Source organism: Amphibalanus amphitrite, unplaced genomic scaffold (assembly GCF_019059575.1).
Source record: "Amphibalanus amphitrite isolate SeventyFive unplaced genomic scaffold, NRLGWU_Aamphi_draft 000780F_arrow, whole genome shotgun sequence".
NCBI lineage: Eukaryota > Metazoa > Arthropoda > Thecostraca > Balanomorpha > Balanidae > Amphibalanus > Amphibalanus amphitrite.
Window position 1 is genome coordinate 204,581 of NW_024882274.1, and position 25,433 is coordinate 230,013.

Below are 25,433 nucleotides of genomic sequence, written 5' to 3' on the forward strand. Positions count from 1 at the left end.
TTATATCCCAGCATGAATTAACTAATAATAGGTACCTTAATAAAGTATTCCCATGCGTGGTTTGTTGCTGGCATTTCCGATTTATTGCGTAACACCATCAATCACCGACATTCGGCCAGTCACTCTATTATTGACTACATTTCACTATCCCCTTATTGTCTTGCACAACAATTCATTATTGCAGCCCGTTGCACCAGGCATCGCCAGCTCATATTATAAGCGTCTTTTTTCGTGTCTTCGACCATTCATTTAGGATATAATATGCGAATTCAAAGTGTGCTGCTTTTTACTCACTGGGTCTCACGCATTGAGTCCCCGTTCACGCTTTAAGGAACGAAGCGGAAGAAACCGACGTCTTGGAAACTTCTTTTTTCCAAATGCTGTTGCTCTCCCGTCGCTCAGTCTTTCCTTTCCTCCCTCCATGCCTGTCTCCTCGCCTTTCGTATCCTTCTCCTTTCGTCTCGTCTCGTCTCGTCTAGTTCGACGCTTGATATAATCGTCATCGACTCTATTTTTGCGGACTCATAGAAGTAAAGATTTCCGAACATCTTATTTACAAGATACATTGAACATAATTAATTGCATACATTACAAGATAAAGATACATTGAACATAATTAACCGCACATTCAAAGTAAGTCCCACAAATATAATCAGACCTCTGTCTCATCATCCCTGTACGTTTCACCAATCCTTTCCCAAGGTGACGCCTGACCGTGGAGGTCACCAGAAATCCATCAGGTCACCCCACTGGGTCACCTTGCGACGCCGTCGCCAATTCCCGTTCGCCGAACACCACTCGCCGTGGGCCATGATCGTGGCGCACCGGTGACATTTATGGCAAGTTGCTGCGCCAAGGTATGCCGCGGGATTGGTTAGCGCGAATTGGCTGTTCAAGGAACACCGCTCTCCAGCGCTGGCCCCTGGTGAAATTGCACAAAGGGGCTGTCAGAGTTATGTTCAGCTACTGATGTGAGTGTGTGCAGTTAGTGAATAGACATGGGTCCGGGTTTGGCGGCGGCGCGTTCCGTCATGTTTAGACTCGTCGTGATGTTGCGAATGGATGTGACACGTTGGGAATGACGTGACATTTCGTGATGGCGAGAATTTGACCAGAGATATCGTGCATCTCGACACCACATTATTGGGAGGGGGAGGGGGTGATAATGAATGGCTTTATGGTGCTTTTTGTAACACTGCATACCTACGTGATCAGAAGAGGTATAACTCATCAAAGGACATTCATTCTTCCTAGCCCACCATGCAATGTATGGCTGCTTGTCAACATATATCCGCCACATTCTCCTCTTTATTCAAACTTTCTCTTCAATGGTGTTCATTGCAGCATTCCTCTGATCGGCATTCATGCATTACGTCACAATTGACGTCACTGCAACGGTCATGTGACCAGAAGGCTGCCTGGAATGCCGCTAACACGTCTCTAACGCTGCCGATCTCTCTACCCAGCCGATCTTTCCGTCAAAAATCTTCGCGATTGTCTGGTTTTACGGCTTGGTGGATGATTTGTGATCACAAATAGACTGAATTTGGGAAACGTATAATAATTTATTTACACGAGTCTGCTCTGCAAAAATAAAAATAAAAAAGATCGCCGTGTCTTGCTTTGTTACTCATTCATTACCAGTTGACGAATGAAATTGTTAATGTCTCCTACCTATACCTGTCAAGAATTGATGGAATGCTCCCTCTATTGCCCCTCTCCCCATTCCCCAGCTCTCTCTCTCTCTCTCTCTCTCTCTCTCTCTCTCTCTCTCTCTCTCTCTCTCTCTCTCTCTCTCTCTCTCTCTCTCTCTCTCTCTCTCTCTCCCCTCCATTCTCCAACCCACCCCACCGACGCCAGTCCACGAGGAGCTGTTCCAGTTTTTTGCTCTGTATTTTGACTAGCTGTCAGACGGAACTGCCATATTCCACTGCTGACCAAGACGTCTGGAAGAGGCCACGTGGCGAGACGTGTTCCCACGTGGTGTAGTGCTTTCTCGTGCGTCCTTTGGAACACACAAGTGCACAATTTATTGAGAAAAAATGAAACCACCTTTGAAATGTTGCTCAATAGCCAAAGTTTGTTTTGATTTTGCTCTTTTATGCCAGCCGATATTGTTGCTGTTTTCGTTTCTTTTAACATTTATTGTACCCATCTTTTTGTTTACTAAGATATTATTGAGCCGCACACAGTTCGAATGGCATCGAACGTCTCGTTGTTGACTTACTTACCTGGTTGGGTTCCTTTTGCGTCCGGGGAGGAAAATGGTGGAGAAAGTGAGAGAGGAAGGTACAAGGAACCCTGCATTTAAGAGACGCGCCAGTCAGTAGGAAGTTTGTGCTGTAGATTATACATGTACAAACTGACTGGAGAAGTGAGTCTCCTTCACAGATTTCCAGGAAGTAATTACTTAATGCACAAAGTTCAGCATGGAGAAATGTTTGGAACTGTCCTAGTTCTTAGTGTAGGTAGAGCTTTCACATTGGGTAAGAGTACAACGCATCATTGATATCGCGATCTAACATAGATTTAAACGTGTTGACATCGTGAGCACACACAGTTTGAGCGGGGAGGGCATTCCATACAGAAATACATCTTTGAGAGAACGAGCGCTTCCTAATGTCAGTGTTTATGGCAGAGGGAAATATTTTGTGGCAATGGCCTCGTGTACGATTCTGAGGCGGCTGTGGAAATAAATCAGCCGGAGATATACAAGATTTTCCGTTAAAGATTTTCCAGTACTGTAGAAGATCTGCACGCAGTAGCCTTCCTTGGACGGAATAGAGACGTAGGGATCGTAGACGTTCACCATAGCTCATGGTCTCCAAGCCACAAATACGCTTAGTCCATCGGCGCTGCACTCTTTCTAATAGCCTCAAATCCTGAATAAAACCAGAGTTCCAGACAGGAGAGGCATATTCAAGCACTGGTCGTATGTGGGTGGTGAGCAGGAACACCATGAACTTTGGAGATCGACACACAGTGGATTTAAGGAAGCTATAGGCCAAAGCGCCAGCTTTATGAGTAGCCATACGGATATGGTCGTGGAATTTCAAGCCAGAATCAACCAGTACACCAAGGTCGGAGGCAGAGTGGACATGAGGAATAGGTTTGCCATCTAGGGTATATGTGGGGCGGACTACATTAGTAAAGGACCTCGAGAAACGGAGGATTGAGCGCTTCTTTACATTCATAAACAAGCCCCAAGAAGCAGCAGTAGAGTGAAGTCGATCAATATCTCGCTGGATTACTTCGGAAGTGGCCAGGGATGGGAGGGACCTATCGGGATAATCTACACATGCGTATAACTTCAGGTCGTCGGCAAAGATTTTATAGTTACAAGACAAGTTATATCCAATACTGTTAATATAGATTAAAAAAAGGAGGGGTCCCAGGACTGTCCCCTGGGGGACGCCACTGAGAACTTCTCTGGCACGACTATGGTGACCATCAATACAAACGCTCATCGATCGGTTAGATAGGAACGAGAAAATGACCTGCAAGATACTGCCCTGGACACCTAAGCACTCAAGCTTGGAGAGGAGGAGACTGTGTACTACAACATCGAAAGCTTTACTAAAATCAAATAAGATTACGTCTACAACACGCCCTTCATCTACATGCTTAGAAACGCTGTCATAGACTAGTAGAAGCTGGTCAGCAGTGGATCTCATGGCTCGAAAACCAAACTGATGCGGAGAGAGGATCATGTGGGATTCAAGGTAATCAGTTAGGTGTTGGCAGAGGAGTCGCTCAAAGGTCTTGCAGCAAACGGAGGTGAGGCTAATCGGGCGGTAGTTTAGAGGATCGTACCTTGCGCCCTTCTTAAATATAGGGATAACCATGGATGACTTCCAGTCACTGGGTAGCTGGCCTTCGTGGATGGCACGAGAAAATATCAAATGAAGGGGATACGCTAGTTGCGGGGCACAACTCTTCAGCAGTAATGGGTTGATATCATCAGGTCCCATAGCGGAATTACCATCAAGTGATTTCAGTACCTTAAGAACATGCTCCACTTGGAAAGTGATATTATCAATGATTCCCTCAAAATGTTGATGCGGAGAAGGGTTCCTCGGACAGTCTTTGGTAAAAACAGACGAGAATGAGGAGGCAAACGCCTCAACCATTTCTTCGGGAGAATCGGTAAGGCGACCAGAGCTGAGCAAAATAGGACCGACCGCAGGAGGTCCGACCTTTTTATTCCGGATGTACGAATGGAGGAGCTTTGGGTTATCCTTGGAAGTCAACATAAGATTTTCCTCATATGCAGCTTGGCACGAGGCCGTGAAACTTCTAAACTGGCTGTTGATCAAGCGGAATGAGGCATATGCAGAGACAGAGTTAGGGGAACGCCTGCCATACTCGCTCCTGGTCTTCTTATAACGTTGCCAAGCGGTGTGCCTTCGATCGATAAGACTAGAAGGAGGCTTCTTCATCCAGGGAGGTCGTTGTTTGGGATCAGATGTTTTATCTGGTACAAATATGTCGACCAGGCTGTGCACAATGCCCAGAAAACGCTTATAAGATTTATCAGCGCTGAGATAGGAAAACTCATAATCCCAGTCAACTTGCTCAAGACTACTTGCTATGGCATGGTAATTTCCTTTATGCCAATGTTTGTGAGGTCTGTTCACAATCTTATTACAATCGAGGGTTTCAGTATCAGCAAAGGTATACTCAAACACAACTGGGGAGTGGTCGCACCCAGGCAGAGGAGGGATGACTTCCGTCAGCCCTACCCTATCAGTTTCTGAAGTCAGGACAAGATCTAGTATGTTACCAGATTGGGGATAGGTAGGCTCTTTCACCCACTGAGTGAGACCTAGAGAAGAGAATGTGTCAAGAAATGAACAGTCAGTAGCACCGGTGGCCTTTGGAGAAGTAGCACACCAGTTGATAGAAGGAAGGTTAAAGTCACCAACAAGGAAAACCTCTCTATCAGAACAGAACTCTGAGATGAGTCTCAAGATAGAGTCATTGACTTCGGGGGGATTCGAGGGTGGTCTGTAGACAAGCAGACAGTGCACATCAAATGCAGTGAGGTGGAACGACATTGTATTTGGAAGGGATTTCACCAGAGAGTCAGTCATGATGCACTTACGTATGTAGATGCAAACCCCGTGCTTGGCCCTGGAGCCTGGGGTGTCGTGGCGATACAAAGTATAATCAGGAAGGGTGACAAATGAATCAGGGATTTGGGGAAGGAGGTGGGTTTCAGTGACACAAATAATGTCCCACTTTCCAGACAATGCCGAATCCCTCAATAGGTTAAGCTTAGATGGAAGGCCATTGATGTTAATAGAAGCTATTCTAAGGATAGTTGAGCGAGTTAGTCTTGGAACTCTGGGGACAGGAACGTCTAGGGAGGGGAGTTTCCCTGGCTGCCCTGGTTGACAGGCTGGGGCTGCTCACTGGTTGCAGTCACAGGTTGGGCAGAGGATGCGATCGGAGGACGCAGCGGATCAGACTGACCAGCTTCAGCTCGCCTGGCCTGCCTACGAGCATACAGCTCACCTCTTTGGGCGTAGGTAAGGTCTCTAGATATGTAGACTCTACTGAAATCAGTACCTCGCAGTGACTTTGACCCCTCAAGCACACGTTTGCGAACTTCATCATCCAAGATCTTTGCACGAAACATGCCTGAATGTCCCTGGATCTGGGTAACATCAGTTAGGGAGGTTGGAAATCCCATGATGTCCTGGGTCATCTGGGAGAATTTCTGCACAAGGTCTCTGGGTGAGTTTGCACTGAGGCCCTTCACAATGATGGAAGAGCGACGCTTTTCCCTTTCGTTCATCTCCTGGACCTCTTTTCGTATGGCTGCTCTGTACTCCTCTTGGGGCGGGGGGTTAGGTGGTGGAGGAGCAGATGGGACTGAGGACACAGGAACTGGAGGAGGCTTTGATGCAATTGTTTTCACCTGTTCCATTAGGCTTTGCACTGCATTACACAGTCCCTTCATTTGCTGGAAAATCTGAGTGATCAGCTCCAACATCAATGGTTGGGCATCATTGGGTTCGGATGAGGAGCGCTCTTGCGCAAGTCTACATTTTGTGCACACAAATTTGATCCCTTTGCCATTATACTCTGATATGGCATCTATTACCTTTTGTGGAAGTCCTGAGCACATCTCAGTGTCGTGAACCCAGTGTTCACATTTATCGCAACCAATGGCACTGTCACCAACATCCATTGAGCATGACACACAAAGCTGGATCCCAGCACCAGAATTATCAGGTCTGGGTGGGGCACTGCTGGCACTTGCACTTCTGCCCCTTCTAGCGGAGGAGGAGCCTCTCCCGTTGCGCACCATATTCACTAGTAGAAGTGTAAACCTGACCGTTCACCAACTGTGAGTTGATTAGCACAGAAAATGACAATGAAGCAGACAAACTGAAATAACATAAGCAGACACAATGCCAAAGCTCACACAGGGCAATGGTGGAAGCCTGGTAAACACCACGCAACATGCAGTGCAGTGTATATGTTGTAGTGCAATGTGGTGTATGCAATATAGTTCAGATAAGTGAGCAAAGCAGGGTGACAAGGTGATGTGGAGGGTGATAGCAATCTGAACAGGCGATTTAGCTAGACAGCAGACAAGGAGGGAATGGGAGGACTAGCAGTACTTCCAACCAGGTATTGGCGCATGCAGTAGTCGTGCAGCAGCAGCGGTGGCCAGGTTGCAGCATGCAGATGCAGATTGCAGATGTAGAACACCTCAAGCAGACACCTCACCTCAGCTTATTCAGTCCTCAGCTTATTCTTGTGTTTCTGTTTCGTTTCCTCTCGCCATCGATCCCTCATTTCCTCCTGCCATCCCATCTCACTAAGGGGCCGTCCCGATCGCTGTTTCCTTCACCTTCCCTCGCAGTTCCGGGGAGACCATTGCTGCGCACCCGAGCAATGGTGATCGCGACGAGCGCGGTGCGCCGAAAAAGTCGCCATAACGAGCCCTCTGGTCGACGGAGGCGGTGGTGCGCGTGCGCTCTTTGTCCGGGCTAAACGACATCCGCCGCGAATGGGACGCGCGCCGGGCGTCGAGCGACGAGCGACGTGCGGGCAGTGGTGGTCCGTTTGCCGGTAGTGTCTGGAGTTGGCGTGGCTTGATATGATGTCCCCTGGTTCAATGCTTTTGTGAGGCAGTTGATTTTGATTAGACTCCGTGATGATTTTTAAGCGATCGGTGGTATCTTACAGTGTTTGAATTCATTACGATTTTCCATCAATACATTTTCATTTTGGCTACTATCGTGCAACAGGATAATTTCCCCTACTGCTGAGGCCCGGTGTTATCTCCCATATCCTGGCTACCCGTCTATTTCACAGTCTCCCTGTCGTCATCACAGGCCAACACGTCCCACTATCCTCCTCACCCCCTCCTTCCACCCCTTCTACCCTTCCGTGGCGCACCGCCAGTAGCCGACGTCGCCGTCGACACGTCGACACCATGGGGCGTTTTTTCGTCGCTCGCGACGCGGACACCTGGTCAGGGTGTCCGGCAGGACTGATGGACAGCTGCCGACGGACAACTCGCAACAGCTGTCGCAGGACGGGCGGACAGATCAGACGAGAGCGGTGGCGGTGTGACAGGTCGTGCTTCAAAATGGCGGCGGTGGTCCCATTTTGGGCTCAGAGAGCGGCATACGTATATGGGGGATTCGGCAGTTTTCCTGTGTTTGCGAATCACAGACTTGTATATTTTACTCCTTTCACAGATGGCACACAGTTTTTTCCTCTGCTATTCTCCACATTGATCAATTATTTTTTTTTGCAGATAGAATATCAAAATTTCGTTCGTAAATTTGTCCATCCCCGCCAATCGTCCCCGAGGGACCGGTCAGCCTCGATCTGGAGCCCTCTGGAGCCCGGGTGGCTGCGCTACCAGAGTCAGCCCCCCATTTTCCCGTCCCTCCCGCGGCCAATGCCCCGGTCAGTGCCTCATCCCCCGCCGATATATCGATTTAGTAGCCATGAGTCACCGCGCCCGCTTCTGCCGCGGCCGGCCGGCGGCCGCGTATCGCCCGCCATCTTGTTATCCCAATTTCAGGACGTCATTGCTGGAAGCTGACTTTTCCTTTCTCAGCCATTTTTGATTTTATTGGTTTGGTAATTTACTGAGTTATGATAAAATGAAAAAGTACGCATTTTGGGGCACTTTGCACGTTTATTTATGTTTTGCCCCAAGCCATGAAAGAAGTAGGAGCATTGCTTTTGCAATACTCAACTATATAGATTTCATGGGGGCAGCAGCGCGGAACTTGACGAGTCGCACCGCCTTGAATATTCTGGAACAGCCCGAGGAATGGTTACCGCTTTCACCAAATGGCCATTTTTCTGTGAATTTTGTGACGAATGGTGAGGGTTTGCTCCTGACATGAGATGCTGCGGGACGACACGTGGATTCATGTCATGCGCTACCAAGCGTTTAGAAAGTGCATAACATTAAGTACTTCATCCTTGACAAACGTTTGTGCAGTGCCAGTGAGTTTGTGCTACGTAGCCCATAATAGGGGGCCATTTCGAGGCGCCAAAGAACTTGTTTAATTGAACGTTCGGTAGAACAGACATTTCATCTACTGAGGAAAATGAGCTTCTTGTTCTACTACTATGCGACGATGCGCCTTTTCTCTGTGGTATTTTGACGATAACTAGCGAGTTTCAACTATCAGTTTGTGATGCAAACTTACGAAGGAAAACCACTCCCAGAAGTCACAAGCTGTTGGGTACACCTATCAATCACTTTCTGCAACATCAACAAACACCCACTGCTCGCCGCGACCACCGCTCGAGCCTCGCCTGTGACATTCCAAACATCTTCCTGACTCATCAGTACGCTGTACTACGCCTCTGAATTTCATCAACCTCCCAGTGACGTCACATAAAACTATGACGTCACTGGTTCCGCATGGCGCAACCACGGCGATTACTGTGCAGTTCGGTGGCCGTGTCGCAGCCCGGTGTTGCGCAACACTGTTTTCATTAACCTTGCGGCAAATTGCGAAGTGGCACAGCGCGCGCGCGGCCCGCTTTTAGCACCGGCCAGGCTCCGTTCTGGCGGAGAAAAGTGGGCCAGTGGGGCTACCCTGTGAGACACCTGGCCCTGCAGAGGACGGCGTGCGACCGTTGCACCGGTCCGTACCCAGGTGGTGGGCGGGGGCGCGTGCCACGTGCGCCGATCAGAGGGGCGGAGAGGGGTGGACGCACGCTGCTGAGGTGTGCAGGAAGCGGATGGTTGGAAGCAGAAGGCTGTGCTTTTTTGCAACAATGATCTTTGGGCTATAGATATCCGCTAAGTGATCGTTTCCTTTTAATTTCAATTGCGCAACATTTGCTAATGATGATTGATATACCTATGCGAACATAATCTAAGATGTATAGGTACATAAGCTTGTCAATTTTTGTAATATCATTATTTTTTAATGCCTATACATGAAATGGTGAGACAAGTTACGTTGCAGAGGTCGTTATTTGTGTCTGCAAAGAGAACCTCAGTTCAGAACATTTCTTTCCCAGCAGACGGCTTCATCTTGCGGCGAACGGCCGCCGACACAGCCCTATCGCCATGTCCATCCCGCCCCTTACTTGGCATTCCCTCTTCCTGCATCGGCCATCAGGGAGTCAGCTCCTGCGCGATGTTTTTTTTTTTTTGGACGGAATAGCCGCGGTTTCCTCTCCCTCGCCCCTTATGCCACATTCACATCCCACGCACACTGGCCTCTCGAGAGGGAAATATTCAGAACAGTCTGAGGGACCAAGAGACTGGACGAAATTGGACTCTATTACTGTGTGACGCTGCTGAGATATGTTCAGCTTTTTGTGGCTTAGGTCTTAGTGCGTTTGAATTAATTTGCTCGGCTTGTATGTAAGATGCAATTGCTCGTAGATTTGCTCGTAGACTAACTACTCATTCGGCTTGTAAATTGGTATATTTTCTGTCACATACAAGATCTAACATTCTCCATCTTCCTTGCCAATGTTCACCTCGTAACACAGTTTTAAATCCATCTGTAGGTTAAAACCAGCCACTGCTCTGCCCTTCTCTTCCTCCCATTCCTCCCTCTCTTCTCGTTTTTCTCGCCTCACCACCACAGCCCCGCCGCGCTCACCCCAGTCCTGACCTTCCCTTCTCCCCCTATTTACTCACTCTCGTCGCTTTCGACGATCTACTGCGCATGCGCGTCCGTGCGCCGACCGCCAGACACAATTTATTTTTTCCCCGCGCCGTAACCTTCAATTGCCCGACACGGCTACAGTCGACGCCGACGAAGGCGCCGTCGGCGTCGACACCACCGACGGAGACCGCAGGGGCAGGGGTGGCGGCGCCCGCGCCCACGTTGGCGCCCGCGGTGGCGGTGGCGGTGGTGGTTGAGGCAGGGCAGGGGCGGTGGCGGCGGTGGCGGTTTTGGCCACGGCGGTGGGCAGGGAACTGACGGAGGGAAGTGTGCGAGCCTTGCCATGAGTCTGCGCCGATGAAAGCTAACTAGGTTATGTGGAAAACGGCATGTGTTTGAAGTAAGTTCGGGGTTTGTTAGATGAGTTAAAAAATGTAAGAAAAACGAAAGGAGTTGATGTTCAGGAGTGTTTTAACAAAAAAAAAAAACGGAAAATTTGTGACAACGTTAATGTTTTTACCACACCAAAACGCTCAATCAATGATGGCTTCGCTTACAAGTCATTGCTTGGTTCCGCTCAGGTGTAATATTTTGCTTTCTCGCACTTCTCCCTCCTCCCTCACTCCACTCCTCACACTTGTTTCCCGTTGATAGGGATCGACTTTAATAGCTGGGTCCCGTCACCCTCGGACAAATTATCAAAACCAACCTGGCGCGAGAGGGGAGAGGTGACACTGGTCCGCTCCCTCCCTCACTCCCCTGCCTTCCCTCCGTTCCCCTCGACCCTCTTACCCGGGACGCGTGCCAACGGTGGGGAACAAGTGGATGGTCGACACCTTCCCCAACCTATCATAGCCGCCTCCCCTGCTGACTTTTTAATCCAGAGGGGACCCGGTGTGTGAATAGTGGAGGGGATAGTACAGACCCCTGTGGTAGCCCCGGAAGGAGGGTTTGGAGGCTCCCCCACCTGTACGGCACTCGGTCAAGGTGGGGAGGCAGGCATTGTTTGGGGAGGCGCCTAGGGGAGCGAGGAGGCGCCGAGGGAAGGAGGAAGCTGCCACGCGTGGGTCCTCTGGGGAGGGTGCGAGGGTGGGAATTCATGTGGTATTTGGTGTTCACTAGGTCATGTGATTGTTCAAGTTCGATAATCTAAGGAGCTAATGTTCTTTACCACATCTGAACTTGGCCCACGTAGGTGCACGATAAGAGTGGTTGTCATGCTACACTTTCGAATTTAGCCTGTAACGCATATTTTGACAAGGGTCAGACGATTTCCTGACGTTAACATGTGACTGACAGCTGATCTAGCAGCTGTCGCTTTAAAATCAAATGTCGAAAGGTGACCCTCATCAGTTGAGGAATCGAAAGAAGATTGAACATTGAGCATTTCCACAGTACAGCAGTGCAAATGCTGCCGCTCGCCCGATGTTACTTCTCCAAATTCCAGGGCGCTCACACTTGACACTCCTGATATTTTTTTTTCCTGTCACATGGCGTTGACCCCTGGACCACCTGGGCTAAGTTGAGTATCGTATTACCTTGTTCCGGCCTCTCCCGAAAACCAGACGCCTGTAAATTTTACTCCCACATAACCCGGCACATCCACCGCTTCTCCAAACGTCCACGCTCCACAGAAACCGTCGCCGTCGTCGCTCTTGCTTTCGTCGACCGCGACGGCAACGGCGGCGGCGGCGGTGGTGGTAGTGGTCGACAGGGGGTGCGACTGTAGCGTCCGAGGCGCCGTCGCTCCCCTCCGTTCCCCCCGCTACCCCTCCCCATCGTTGGCGTCTGGAGCCCAGAATCGATTCTGGCCCGCGGGGTGGGGACCCGTCGCCCCCGCCCCCGCCCCGCCGCGGCGTCGGGCGTCGCTCTCGATGACTCTCGATGGCTATGGGCGCGGGCGGGAGGACCGCTTAGGTGGAGGCTAACGATGCGTTGGTTGAAGAGATGCGTTTGAACGGGAACTTATATGTTTAGGAAATGCTTTGAACAAACAAAAGAAAGTAATGAGAAAGGATCTCTTGATTTTATATGCTAGCAGCGAAGATGATTCGGCTACTCGCTCCTGTTTTTAGGGGGGGGGGGGATTCGATGAAATTCGCTCTGAAAGGATGGACATCACTTTTTTAAATCATATTTTTTCATTCAGGTCTGTTGATCCTGTTTCGGTCGTGGGAGATTTTACATTCGATGTTTCGGCGAAGTGAACACAATTTTATCGGCAGCTATCCGTGTTCGAAGCCGTTGTGGGTACCCACGCTTTCGCGAAAGTCCTATTTCGTGGTTAATGTTGAATTGTTAAATGTAGAACCTCCTGGTCCTTGGGAATCCTACATCGTTTCAGGCTCTTTCGAAAAACACGCCTTTCGACACTGAAGTATGGGGGTTATACTGGTTATAGAATGGGTGAATTTTGCTCAAACGTGGACTGAGCTGGTTCTTATTTGTGGTCCGCCTGCCCGTCTGTCATTTCTCACTAGTCTATGGAAGCCAGTCCTCTTTCTCCATTTCCTCTCTCTGGTCCTCCCCTCTGTTCCATGTCCTGGCTCCTGAAATATCGACCGTAAGGCTCATATGTCACACAGGCTGCATTCAATAATGACCCTTACCGATACTTTCCACAGGGGAACTAACTTTCGCACCGAACTAATTAGCTAGCTTGGCCGCTTTTTGTGCACCGGATCGAAACTTTACGCCACGCCGCATCTGCCAGACGAAGCCCCGTGAAGCCATACGAATGGGCACGTAAATTGCACCGGTCCCGCGCGTCAGCTAACATAAAACCCCGCCAACTTTGGGGCGCGGCGCCTAAAGGGCACAATAAGGGCACAGCTGGCGCCGGCGGTAATGCGCCGGGCCGGCAGCTGGCGGCGGGACAGCGCGCGGTGCGCCGAACGCCGCGTTCTCACGGCAACGCTGGCCGAGCGACAGAACCGGGCGGTTTTCCAGCCAGAAGTACGTGCCACGGCATAGCCTCGTGCCGATTGCCGGCGCGCCGATTTTCAGTTGCGGCGCCGCGTTTTTATTGCGCGCCAAACGCGCAGGGTGTAGCCGGCAAAAACTGACCGCTAAAATTAGATCATTTTTCATCGGCGTTGAAATACGGCACGCTTGCGCTGGTCATGTTTTGGGGTCATGAAAAAGTGGGCCCACCGGCCCCTAGTCCGGCAGTATATTTTCTCTGGGCGTCTACGCGGAATGACCGCCTCATCCTGGCCGTGTATTTATAAAATAGCGCCACCAAACTTATTGGCTGGGCGGAGGTCATCGAGTTTTCATACGATTTCGTTTCGGCGCCGCTTGACACGACGTTGGATCGTTAGTCACTAGCGGCTATTACTCGAAGGTCGGTGATGAGATGTCATAAACCTTGGATTTTACGGTTCTGCTGGGCAGTCTTTGCCCTTCCGAGTCGCTTGGATGGATCCACTGGGCCCTGGGAGTCTGCTCATAGACGATGGTGATTAGGAGGGGTACTTCAGGGCTGTGTCACATGTGTTCACACGTCCGGCGATTTATTGAACTCTTGGAATGGCTAAGGTTATGTGAGAAAGTCCTGACTAATCTCTCTGTCTCTGACACTGACCTCCGACGACCATCGGTCACCTTAGCCTCTAAGCGAGGCATTCTTGGAGTTCCTCTCCGTGTAATTTCATTTTTTCCTTCGAACTGATAATTTCGTCAAAGTTGACATTTACTGGTGCTTTCTGTTTAATCTCTACAGCCCGATGATGAAGGACAATAGCGTCCGATTACTTCTTAATTCGGCTGTCTCTTGGGTTCCTCTGTTGGTGACTAAGTAGGGGTCCCTGACCTTTGCTAGCCGTCCCCGCGGCAATTCCGTTTCTGTTTAGGAGAACAAGGACAGCCAAGGATAGCGTTTGCTATTCACCAATGATACGCCATGAGAAAACTTCGGTCTATGTGCGAATGTATAAGTCATGTATGACATCTCAAAGGGTAAGATGGCGAAGTATGCATATGATCGCGCCACGGTCCGTCTCTGTACGACCGTAACTCACAAATGACGTCACTATGAGTGCAGGATGGCAGGTGCCGCGTGGGGGCGTCACGACGCGCCGAATTAAGCGTGGCTCATTACGCGGCCGGTGGAAAAAATACCGACTTCCTCACTCGCCGCGTCGGTCAAACGGGCGTTTCCTGTTTGCCAGCGACGCCAGCTGACGGCGGCGGTCAGCTGGCTAGCAGCTGGCGACGCGCGTCGCGTTTGCCGCAGAGCCACCACCGCCGGCAAGTGTTCGCGTGTGTCATGTGATTTGGACGGCGCTGCAGCGGAAATGAAAGCTGGATGTAAATAAATGAGGGTACTGGTCCGTCCTGAACGCAACGGACATTTGCCAGCGTGGACAGAGGGAAAACTTTCCAAAGGGACTTGCATCTTCTCCAGTATTCTTCTCCCTCACCATGAATTATGTTCTGCCTACCATAATTTATCACCCATCCATATTGTTGTTCTCATTTATTCGTTAGTTTTTACACCATTTTCATATACCATCCTACAGCATTTGTTTTCCATCTTAAACTTTTCCTCTCCTTCACAACCTTTCCTGTGTTCTACCGCCTCCTCTCCCATAAATCCTCCCAAGTCTAGCCCCTTCACTCTCCGCCACTTCCGGCCCATGGCGGCGGTCTCCCCCATCCTCTGACCCATCCGGTCGCCGTGATCTGTCAGAGCTTCCCGACCCGCCGGGCGGCGTTTGACCCGATCAAACAGCCCCCTGTTGTGATAATGGGGGCCTGCCGGGCCGACGTCCGCCGCACATTACGTCCATTACGGGGCCTAACCGCTGCCGACGCCGGTGAGAACGATGAGCCAGGTCTTAGAGCGTTCGTCAGCGTGTGTGCGCTAATGAAGGCGTGGGGAGGTGGATGAGCGGAGAACTCACGAGGGGTGCCGGATGGGTTGGGTGTCGGTAGTTATGAAGTGTCACCGTGGGATCGGGAGGAAGCGGACTTAATAAAATAATGTGTGTAAGGCACTAAGGCTTATTGACGAATGCAGGATGGTGGCATTGTTTGCTTGCTTTCGCATTTGATCCAAGATTTGCCGCTCATGGGTAGATGATGAAAAACGCCAGAGACAGGGATTGAATACATATTTAGATCTTGAACCGGTAACGACCCCTCCTTTCTACCCGGAAAGACTGGCAACGTGCCATTTGACACGTTTCGATGCCTAGCCAGGTCACTTCGCGCCAATCGCCAAGCTATATTTCCCTTCGCGAAAGCATCCTTTCTTTTCCATAATATATCCGCTTCTAGCTCCCTCCCGGCACGTACTCCTACTCTCCTTTTCTCTGATCCTTCTTTCTGATCCATCTTTCCATTGTCATCCCATTCCTACCCTAGAGCCATGCCTCCGTTCTGCGCCTTATTTCGCCACTCCACACCGCCTCTTTACACCGAGTAACTCGCGGGTCGGCCGACCGGCGAATTGAACCGAACCGGACCGGACCGTCCAAATCAACAACAAGATCGGCCGCGGGTTGTGCCGCCGGCGCGGCGCTCCAGGATGTTTGGCGCGGGACTTTCTGGGTCAGGGTCGGCGCCAAAACGGCGTGGGAGCGAATGGCGCGCGCTAACCGGTGGCGCGGCGAATATGGCGCGGACTGGACGCCCACCGCGGCGCTGTTTGTGCGCCGCTTTTGTACCGGTGTGAGCGGTGGAGTTTTTGGTGGGGCGGGGTGAGCAAAGGTGAATCGGGAAGTGAGATAGTGCACAAGGCTATAGTGACACAGGGAACTCCGTAAGGGTCAAGGGCGGAACAAATAAAACGGAAATGCATTGGAAAGTAGCAACAGCTGATACAAACGAGCTTTAAGCTTAGGTTGGCTCGGCTACCCAACTGGAAAGGTTATGGGGTACTGAAGGAGACTGAACGTTTAGGTAAAATATTAAACAAGCTCGTTATGTATTATTGAACACTCGGTCGATTACATATCAGAGCTGTCCAACAGATCTAATATCGTTGCCATGCGTCATGATAGGCGGGACAGCTCAGCGAATCCGCAAATTGTTTTCGCAAACCTGGAATGCGGACCGGACATAGCCGACCCGCCATGCTTTAACTAATGGCGAACGTGGCTTCGGCATCCGGTGGTCAATCCTCCACAACTCTGCCTTTCCTCCAGTCCTCTACCCGGCCCCTTTGGCTCTAACCCTTTCACTCGGTCCATCCGGTCTCTGAGCCCCGCCTGGACCTTTTCGTCGCCCGATCCGTTTGGCTCTGTGTCTCCAGCTGTTCGTTTTTTTTTTGCTCATTTTGAGACGCCATGCGACGTCTCGCTGTCGGAAAGACGGCATGCCTGGCTCGTCGAAATTGACGACCGTTGGGCGTCGCTATCGTCGAACAGGGACCCGCTTTCAGTTCACGGCTCTAGTCCCGTGTTTCGCCCCGGAATTCTACATTTTCCGTGATCGCAGGAATTCTGCCGTGGTTCCTTGCTTCCTCAGACGACACTAGTCTCATTGTAGCCGCCAGCTTTGCCCGCAGGTGTTCGTTTCTGCGTTTGAATTCGTCCCATATGGCAGCACTGAACGGTCCAGTGGCAGCGCCAGATGCGGCGCGGCGGCGGCGTTGGCGGCGCGGCTGGGCTCTCTTTGTTCGCCACGCGCCGGCGCGACCAAGCCGCGACTAGGACGCTGCCGGTTCCCCGAAGGCAGCAACCCGGAGGCGGTAGAATACCGTGAATGTGTCGTGAATGATGGCGCGGTGTAGATTGCATTGGGCTGCAAGAAATGAGCCGTGGGTGGTTGGCAATTGTTTTATAGATAAAACAATTTTGATGGGGATTTCAAGTGGACATTTTTCATTCTCCCGTTCCGCGGCCTGCGTTTTGTTTTGTTTTCCTCGTAACAGAACTTAAGTATCATTATTAATCCTTCGTACGTTGATCTGAAATTTGTTTTTCCTTAGTGCTCAGCGTGTCTTAAGCACAGCCGACTCGCCGTTCTTTCTTTAACCCCGTTTTCTATCTAGGCTTCCTACTACTAATATGGCGCGTTACTATCGCTCTACATTGCTTATGTCTAAAGTCTAGTCTCACTAGTCTGAAGGTCTGCAAGCACGCTCCCTCAGTTGGTCAGCCTACGTGACTGCCGGCGTTTCGGTCCCGCCGGCCGGTGGTCACTCGGCGTGTGGCCAGGCTGGGGAGGGGTCGGGATGGGCGGGGGGGGGGGGGGCGGAGGTCGTGTTCCTCCACATCCGGTAAGCGTCATCAGCGTCCCGCCGCCGCCGCCCCGCACCTGCCGCCGCCGCCGGCGGGTCGTCCGCCGGGGCACTGGATGATACCGGGGCCTTTGGCGGAGGGATATGAGCCTGGTACGGAAAGCTACGGGAATGAGTGTGGCTAGAGGTTGTCGTCGAAAGGAGGGCTTAATGAGTCGCAGAGTTAAGCGAATAGGAAGGTATTATGCTCATATGGATAGGTGGCTTAGGATACTTAGTGGACCTTATGAGTATTCTTATCTCAGTAAACAAATAGGCAACATACTTATTCCTAGTAGGGTAGCCTGGGGCAAGACGCCCCAGATAATTTATTTTGCTACATAACTTTTATTCCACATAACCTGGAAGGCCAAATTTGAGCTCAATGCGTTCTTTGGACATTTTACTTTAAAGGTAGTGTGCCAGCTTTCTTGGACCGTATGGAGTTAATGGCCCAGATAAGGAGAACCGGATTTTTAGAACTTATCCATACCTTCAAAACTCATGGAAACGTCTTAAATTCTTCAAATTTTGAGTACCCCAGTGCGAAATTCGCCCCGACGGGTTGTCGGTCGTACCCCAACCACATTTCACACCACTATGAACAATAAATGCACACACTGAAATCGCTATTACCGATATGCTCATCCAATCAAGTTTCGATAAACCCGTTCATCATCATCTCCTGCGGTTTCGAACACGCCTGTTAGGTGGCTTCTGATGCTCGTCGAGGTCGGAATTTCCAAATACGCGTGGTGCGTCGGGCCGCGCGCTCTGACTTCGGCCAAGAAAAATGCGTCAGCTGATCATTGTCATTTCTGCCACTTGCGTGTGGTGAAATGGGGTCATAACTTATAAGACGGCTTTTTCATATCAATTATTTTACATAAAATCATATTTCAAACCATAAATAATGTTCGACAGCCAAATAAAAGAAACAATACCAATACGGGCTTACAGTTTAAGGCTCGACATTGTGTTGTCTACGATTAGACAGCTGATAACTCATTCCCGTACGTCGTATGGTCGTAACACTATAATGACCTTTGCTTATTGTCACAAGTGCGCCGCATTCGCGATTGTTGCCCGACGCCTGTTTGCAGGTGAGCCCACTACAGTTGTTATACATATCTAAAAACCGAAAAACTTTTAGGCGAAAAGGGCACTATTCCAGGCCCATTTTTGATTTTTTTGCGATATTAGGTAAAAACAGAAGCTTCTTATCCTAGGAAAAATAAAATGGGAAATCTTTCAAAGGTGGCACACTACCTTTAAATTCCACCCCTCAAATTCATTCACTTACCTATGATCGGACTCCCAGCTAGGAAGTGGTTTGTGAAGCAACTGCAAATAGGGCGTTTTGCCCCAACCCGAGGGCAAAACGCCCCACGGCCTGGGGCAAGAAGCCCCATACTCTAGATTAAAGATTAAACATGCTAGTTGACTAAATCTTATATGAAAGGTCCGTTGGACCTTGGGAGGCATGGCACTGAAGTTAGCACCTTCCATCCTATCAGGTGTTCAGCTACGACACTATTGTATGAGCAGGTTTTTCACCTGCCTCATAAGGCCAAATAATAAATTATTGCAATGCAAATGTTAACAAAATACTTCCTTTGCCATCCAGTTGCTGAGAAAAGTACATATAAATGCATAGAAACATACCGTTCGCCAGCTACCGAACGTTAGGAAGTGGGTAGTCCGAACAACACATGAGGTAAAACGCCCCATGGGGCTTTTTGCCCCGCGACCTACTGGGGCGTTTTACCCCATCACGTAGTTCAGTCAGAGAACAACGCCTTGCACTCCAGGAAGACATAATTTAACACGAACCAACCCGGCATTGTAAGCGTTAGACAATAGTTGTTCAAAATACATAAAAGTCGTCAACCTGATGTGGACGATAAAAGAACGCCATGATGCATAATCTGACAACAAAACATAAAAATCACTCCAAAAACACATTTTTGGCTATATCTCCCTAAAGAGTCATCACAATTTATTTCCAGTCTGCTCATATAATGATCGTATAGTGCACGTTTTATAGAAGAGATGATGTTTCCCCAGAACCTTGCCATTTCCGAGAAACATCGGTGAGGCGTTTTACCTCGGCGGGGCGACTTGCCCCGGTCTACCCTACTTCGACTAATTAATCAAAGGGTAATTTCTTATTACTAACTCAAACTCTGGTGTACGAAGCCGGTTATCTTGAGCTGCGGAAGTGCCAGTGGTAGCCTGTAAGACTACACGGGTCAGGAGCGGTCAGCCGAGGTCACAGAGGTCAAGTGCGGTCACCTCGACCATGTGAAGTTCCGAGAAGAGCACTTCTCTGCACTGGGTGAATCTGAGATTAGCCAGGCTGATGTCGATTACCGAGAACGTCTGAATGTATTCATATGCTCTGAGGTAAGCGATGCTGTGCTATAAACTGTGCTTCCCTTACTTGCACGGAAGAGTCTACCATGAAGAACCATGTCCTCATCAATTAGATTAATACCCTCCCTCAAAGCAGGTAATTGCGTTCAGACATCAATTTGATCCCGCCGGACGCCGGAAGAAACACGCATAGTCATCGTTCGGCCGTCACATCTGCGCACCTAATCCAGCCTTGGCGTCATCCAAACAGCAGCGTCATCCAGTAATGAGTTTATATGCTCAACGTACGGCATAACGAGCTTCGCGAAGCGGTCCTTTGTGTGTGCCTACCTGGAAGACCTCGTCCATGGGCTGTCCCAGCAACTCCGAAGTCCAGGCTGGGATGTCCAGGCCCCGGGGAGTGAGAGAACGTCGAGGTCATCTCTGGTTGTTGAACATGATCTCGATGAGTCTTTGTCCTTCGAGCTTGGGTTGCGTTATGCATCGGTGATATGGTTTCAATGTGCAAATGGGCTTCCTCTGAAAAAGGAGAGGTGGGTTTAAATTACGAACGGGAAGCTGCTGACTGTCTTCAGAGGCTCAATCAAACTATCTTATTGACTTTGACTCATGGGGTCATGAAACCAAACCCTTCCACCGTGACCTCGGTCTTTGACCGTGGCTGCGGCGGCTGCGGCGCCGTTCAGCGACTTTGGCTTTGGCCGTGGCAGCAGCTCTGTGCCACTCACATCGTCGCCTGAGCGCGGTGAGTCACAGTTCTCGGAAGGATGCCGCAGGCAATGGCTCGACGCCAGCCACCACCACCGCTGACCACTAACGCCGCCGGGCCCGCTTCCTGCCGCGAAAGTTTCCACCTGCCCGGCATGGTTCCTGCCCTTTGAATCATGACTCTTCCACCGGTAACCAGTTGAAAGTGATGTCCACCTTTGACTCTTGATTTATTTCCCTGGATGTCCTGCTTATTTAATGCGTCATTCATGATTTATGTCCCCGAAAGACCGAACTATTTAATATCGTTTTTTCCAGCAGGTGGGTTAATTATTCCTGCTGAGGCTAAAAAGACGTGATATTAATAACCGCTGACCGGGCTCCCCTTCCGCCTCCCTCCCCCGTTGCTAAACAACTCAATTACAATTGTATACCTTACAAAGTACTCGTCCCTCCCCTAGCGGATTCCCCCGGTTGGAGGGTGTTGAAGGGACGGACAGCAGTCGCGTGGCGGCTATCGTCACACCTGGAATCCCCGTCCCTCTCCCCTCCCCCTCTCTCCATGTCCCCTCCCCGATCGCAGTCATCATCAATGACAGTCACCCTCGCTGTACGACCCTCCTGTGACCCTGGTTCCACCCTCGCCGGCTCCCCACCACCCTTGGCCTTGTCAACCACTGCCGTTGCGCGTGCGACCCTAGGGAGATTCCTGCGTAGGGTGGGGACAGGGGCGCACCCTCTGCGGTTCGCTCCCCATTCAAACGGACTGACACAGTGACCCTTTTTAAATGCGGCTCCCCTCGTCGCTCCCCCAGTCTTTCGGGGCAGACGACTCGTGCTTCCTACCTGTTCACCCTCCCGCTCCCCTCCCCCTCGCTCTCCCTCCCTCCCTACATGGGGCGCTCCCCCGGCCTTGCGGATCGCCCCTCTAGTCTGTCGGGACCCCGTTTTACCTCAGGATGACGTCACTGGAAGGGAGTGTCGTCATCGGGAGGTACTGACGCGTGCCCGGCGACCCCTCGTGACCTTGCGGCCCGGGAGAGCAGATCAGACCGGGTGGGCGGCCGTGTCCCGGAGGTAATTTGATCAAAGATCCCTCCTCGGTGGCTACTGGGAGGGTGCGGGCGGTTTTTCTTCATCCAGGTGTGGGTTTGGTGCCTGCCGGAGGGGTGCGGGGAGATAGCTGACGGGTGCGAGACAAATGAGGCAGAAATTATGGTCGGAGACTCGGGACAATACATACTACTTCGTAGCTAACGATACCCCTTTCGGGCATTGGAACCCTTCGAAGTTAATCTTGTGAGTCAATGTCTTTGGAAATTCACGTTGTTGGTTAGTTTGGATTCTCTCGTTGTGCGAATAATTAAGTTTGTTTCATAAGTGCATTGTGTTATGCTTGTTTTGAAATGCGAGTTGGTTCTCGGATAATTACTAACTGCTGCGGATGTGGTCATTTTCACTAGCACTATTTGTTTGACGATTTCAAACTCACCGCAGACCGTAACTGTCCAACCGTCATCTCTGTTCTCTTTGTTTCTATGTCTGAGCCTGGGCTTTGTTTTGGCACAGTGTCTCACATATGTCCATATATTATCCAATGCCCAGCGCTTACCTAACCACCAACCTCCCACCTGGCACCTACCTTCTCATGTCGTCACACCCATGAAGCCAAGCAGGACAGTCAATTCGCTGCTCACCACTTTTCTGCCACTCACCCACTTTATTTATCCAGCCACTTGCCCCCAAATTTGTACTGCCACTACCCAGGACGCCGAGCAAGAAACACTGATCTCTGCTCCCATCTGTGTCGTTCACCCGTAGATGCCATCGCCCGCAGCTTTCTGCCGAAATCCGACCGGCCGCGTCCCACGCCCCTGAAAGCCCGCTCGGTCTGTTCAGAAAGCGTAAAGTGCGGGTCCATTGTTCTCCCTGCCCCATTTCAGCCATGTCGCCCGATCGGTGACACCAGCGCGCGCAGCGCTGGGTGCTTGCTCGGTCTTTTCAGAGGCATCGCACTGCGCGAGTGCGTCGCTCAACGCCGCGTCGCGCCACTTCTGCGCCACTCCTCGTCTCCGCTGCGCGTTGTTCGGACTCTGTGTGCAGTGAACTGTCCTCTGATTGGTCAAAAGGCGGCAGCGATGGCGACACGATCCCAGCCAGCATCGCTCCATTTGCTCGCGCATGCGCACGGAACTGAATAGTCTTTATTGCGTATTCTTCCAGTTTTTGTGCGGCCGAGATGGCGCAAAAAACCGTCGCCGCCGTAAATTTCATGCTCTGAATAGTATTAAGCACAGGGAAGGGATATATTTCATTGTATTTAATTTGATTTTGGATCTAACAAAGGAGGGCGGGGAATTTATGCCCCTGGATGAGAGCCATGCCCTGTGTCCAGTTTCGGTCGCCGAGGGCGGATCCAGGCGTCGAGCTCGAGCAAGTTTAGTGGAATATTGGTCCTGCGGGTGTCGGGTCCACCACCGCACCGCTTCCCTTGGTGAAATGATCACCAGTTTTTGCCGCACGGCCAGTGGGTCGTTTTCGGTCGTGGTTGGCTCTGTCAGGGCGCTCCTCATTTGCATTTCTTTCGCAACGGTTTGGCCGGCGCTCTTGTACCAGGCGTGTTTGGGTCTTGTCGATTTCGGCTGATAAAATGCCAGGGTGGGTCGGGTTGGTATGGATCCCATTTATGGCGTAGTTCGTAGTGTGTCATGGCGAGATATACGGGCGCTGCATGGATCACTTTCTGTGCCCACTGCAATGGCGTTTTAGACTTACCAAAAGCATCGGGCCTTTGATGCAAGTAGTTCGTGATGTGTTTGTTCAAGCATTTAATATGTTTTCGGGTTCTTCATTTCTGTTGACCACATGCCATACTCGTTTATACATCCTGAAACCATTTGGCCTGTCTTTGGAAATTTCTGTGCCTGTTTATCCTTCCCACAGTCGAGCTAAACGAACGTCACCTAAATCACCTGGCTGTCATCTTCTGTTTATTTTTTGGATTACGCTCCACCCCTTCCTGTTTGTTCGCACCATTCTGCTCGCGTCTGGCTCGTGTCTACGTCACCGCTGCCACCGTCTCCTCTCTCAAACACAGGGTCGTCTCGTCGCCAAAATAGCTCGCAGGGACCACCAGACGCCCCCTCCCGCGACCCCTCCCCACCCATCCCCCTCCCGGGGTACACACACCCGGCCGCCGCGGCAGACGCCGATTAAATTACGCGTGCGTGTTTCCATGGCAACACATTGTTGTCGGCGCTCGACGCCAGCTGCCCGTGGACCGGAGCCTCTACTGGGGGTGCCAGACACCGCTAGCCTCTGCGTGAGGGCCTATAGACGCCGCGCCGGCTGCCAGGCGCGGTTTGATGGTAACCGCTAGTGGGTAGGGTTGAGGGTTCGCATGGGGATCAGGGTTCAAGCCGGAACTTCCGATTCGCGGAGGAAGGAAGTGGGAAAAGAGGAGAGGGGAGAGAAAAGCAAAAACGGAACTTCGCCGGAAAGAAAGAGGTGTGTCATGTTTCAAGCAAACCTATCTAAATTATTGCAGCATGTAGGCGTTTGTTGACAAGCGACCACTCCCGAAATAATCATGTGACCAGTGCTCGTGATATTTGAAGAAGCGGCGTTCCTTGAGGCCCCCATATATTTTCCATAGATCTGGCTTGCCTGAGCTTAACGATTTTCTGAAAATCTCACCCCAATTTCGGAAATGCGACCCCAAAATTCCGCCCCCCGTGCGGTGTGATATGCTCACCGGCGCAAGCCCGTCCACAGACGCACGTGACGCTTTGTCACAAAGTTCGTGACCCGGTGCCGTAACGACCGTAACGACGGCCTGTCCGACACGACACTGTTAATTACGACATTACGACAGTGCAGCTCGGCGGCGACTTTTATTGGCCAGTTACTCGGGCCCTAATAAGAGTCGTAGCTGCGGCTCGGCACTACGAACCGCTACAAACGGCGGAAGTCTGGAGATTTATGGTCCTCGATGGCGATTTTTCTCAGTGCGTAATCCGTCAGAAGTCGGGAATTCTGGTCTAACACGGATCAGGCTGAATCTGGTCGCAGTGTTGTTGTTGTCGTTGACCCTAATATAGGTGAACCGACGTGGAACAACCCTGGGAGTCCCTGTGCACGCGCACACGCATAACGACCTAGGTACACGGGTGCTAATTATGCGGGCATAAATTGTATCCTGACACAAAGAAAGCCAGTTTGATGTCCTGGTCTGGACAAAGAGCCTCCCCGCGCGGGCTATGTTCGAGGGCAGTTACGCATCGACCTAGAGAGCGCACACGACTCGGATTTGATGTTCGGGGAACGTTTGGTGACGTGGAATCGATATGGGGAATGATGACAAAGCCGACGGTTCGTGAGTTGTAGTGATTGGACGGGAAAAACGACACCAAGAAATCGCTGAACTTTGTGATACACGCCCCATAGTAAATCAGTCATCACAATGAAACTCGCTTTCAATGAATGTCTTTGTGCACTGTGACACAAATGACAAACATATCTTAGAAAATCTTTCGAAGCTTGATCATGTTTCCTATAGCTGACGGCCACATCTGGACCCATTGGCAAACAATTCTTGATTCAGCAACCTTCGTGATTAGAACAAACAAATAACGCCATCCTTTTTGCACCCGTCTCAAAAACATTCACATTTACCAAAACACCCAACAAATAAACCACCAGAAAAAGCCTTCCTTTCCTTGCTCAAATATCGCCTTGTCATACTGTCGTCCCTTCCCGACCCGTGCTAGCGCCCCGAGGCGACTCCACGCAAGTCTCCGCCCGGCTGGTGTTAGCTTCTTGCCGCGAAGCAGCGCACTGCAGTCTCCATAGTGACGGTGGCATCGCCAAATTACGCACGATCTCAGACCCATTGTGGGTGTGGATGGGTGATTGTTCTGAGAAGGAACGCGACAGTGAACTATTGTTGCGAGTGTTGATTGGATCTCGATTTTAATGCTGATTTTCATGGAATTAATCGTGTG

The 25,433-nt window shown here is 50.8% G+C and overlaps 1 protein-coding gene and 1 long non-coding RNA gene across 5 annotated transcripts in view; one reads left to right on the forward strand and one right to left on the reverse strand.

Annotated features, from left to right (window-relative positions):
• Positions 1-25,433, forward strand: part of LOC122366037 — a 101,911-nt gene that overhangs the window by 56,875 nt on the left and 19,603 nt on the right. The window lies entirely within an intron of this gene.
• Positions 19,978-22,184, reverse strand: LOC122366038. Its single transcript, XR_006253824.1, has 2 exons — positions 22,073-22,184; positions 19,978-20,241 (listed from the first exon to the last, which is right to left on the reverse strand). It is a non-coding gene; the product is annotated as an uncharacterized LOC122366038 (long non-coding RNA).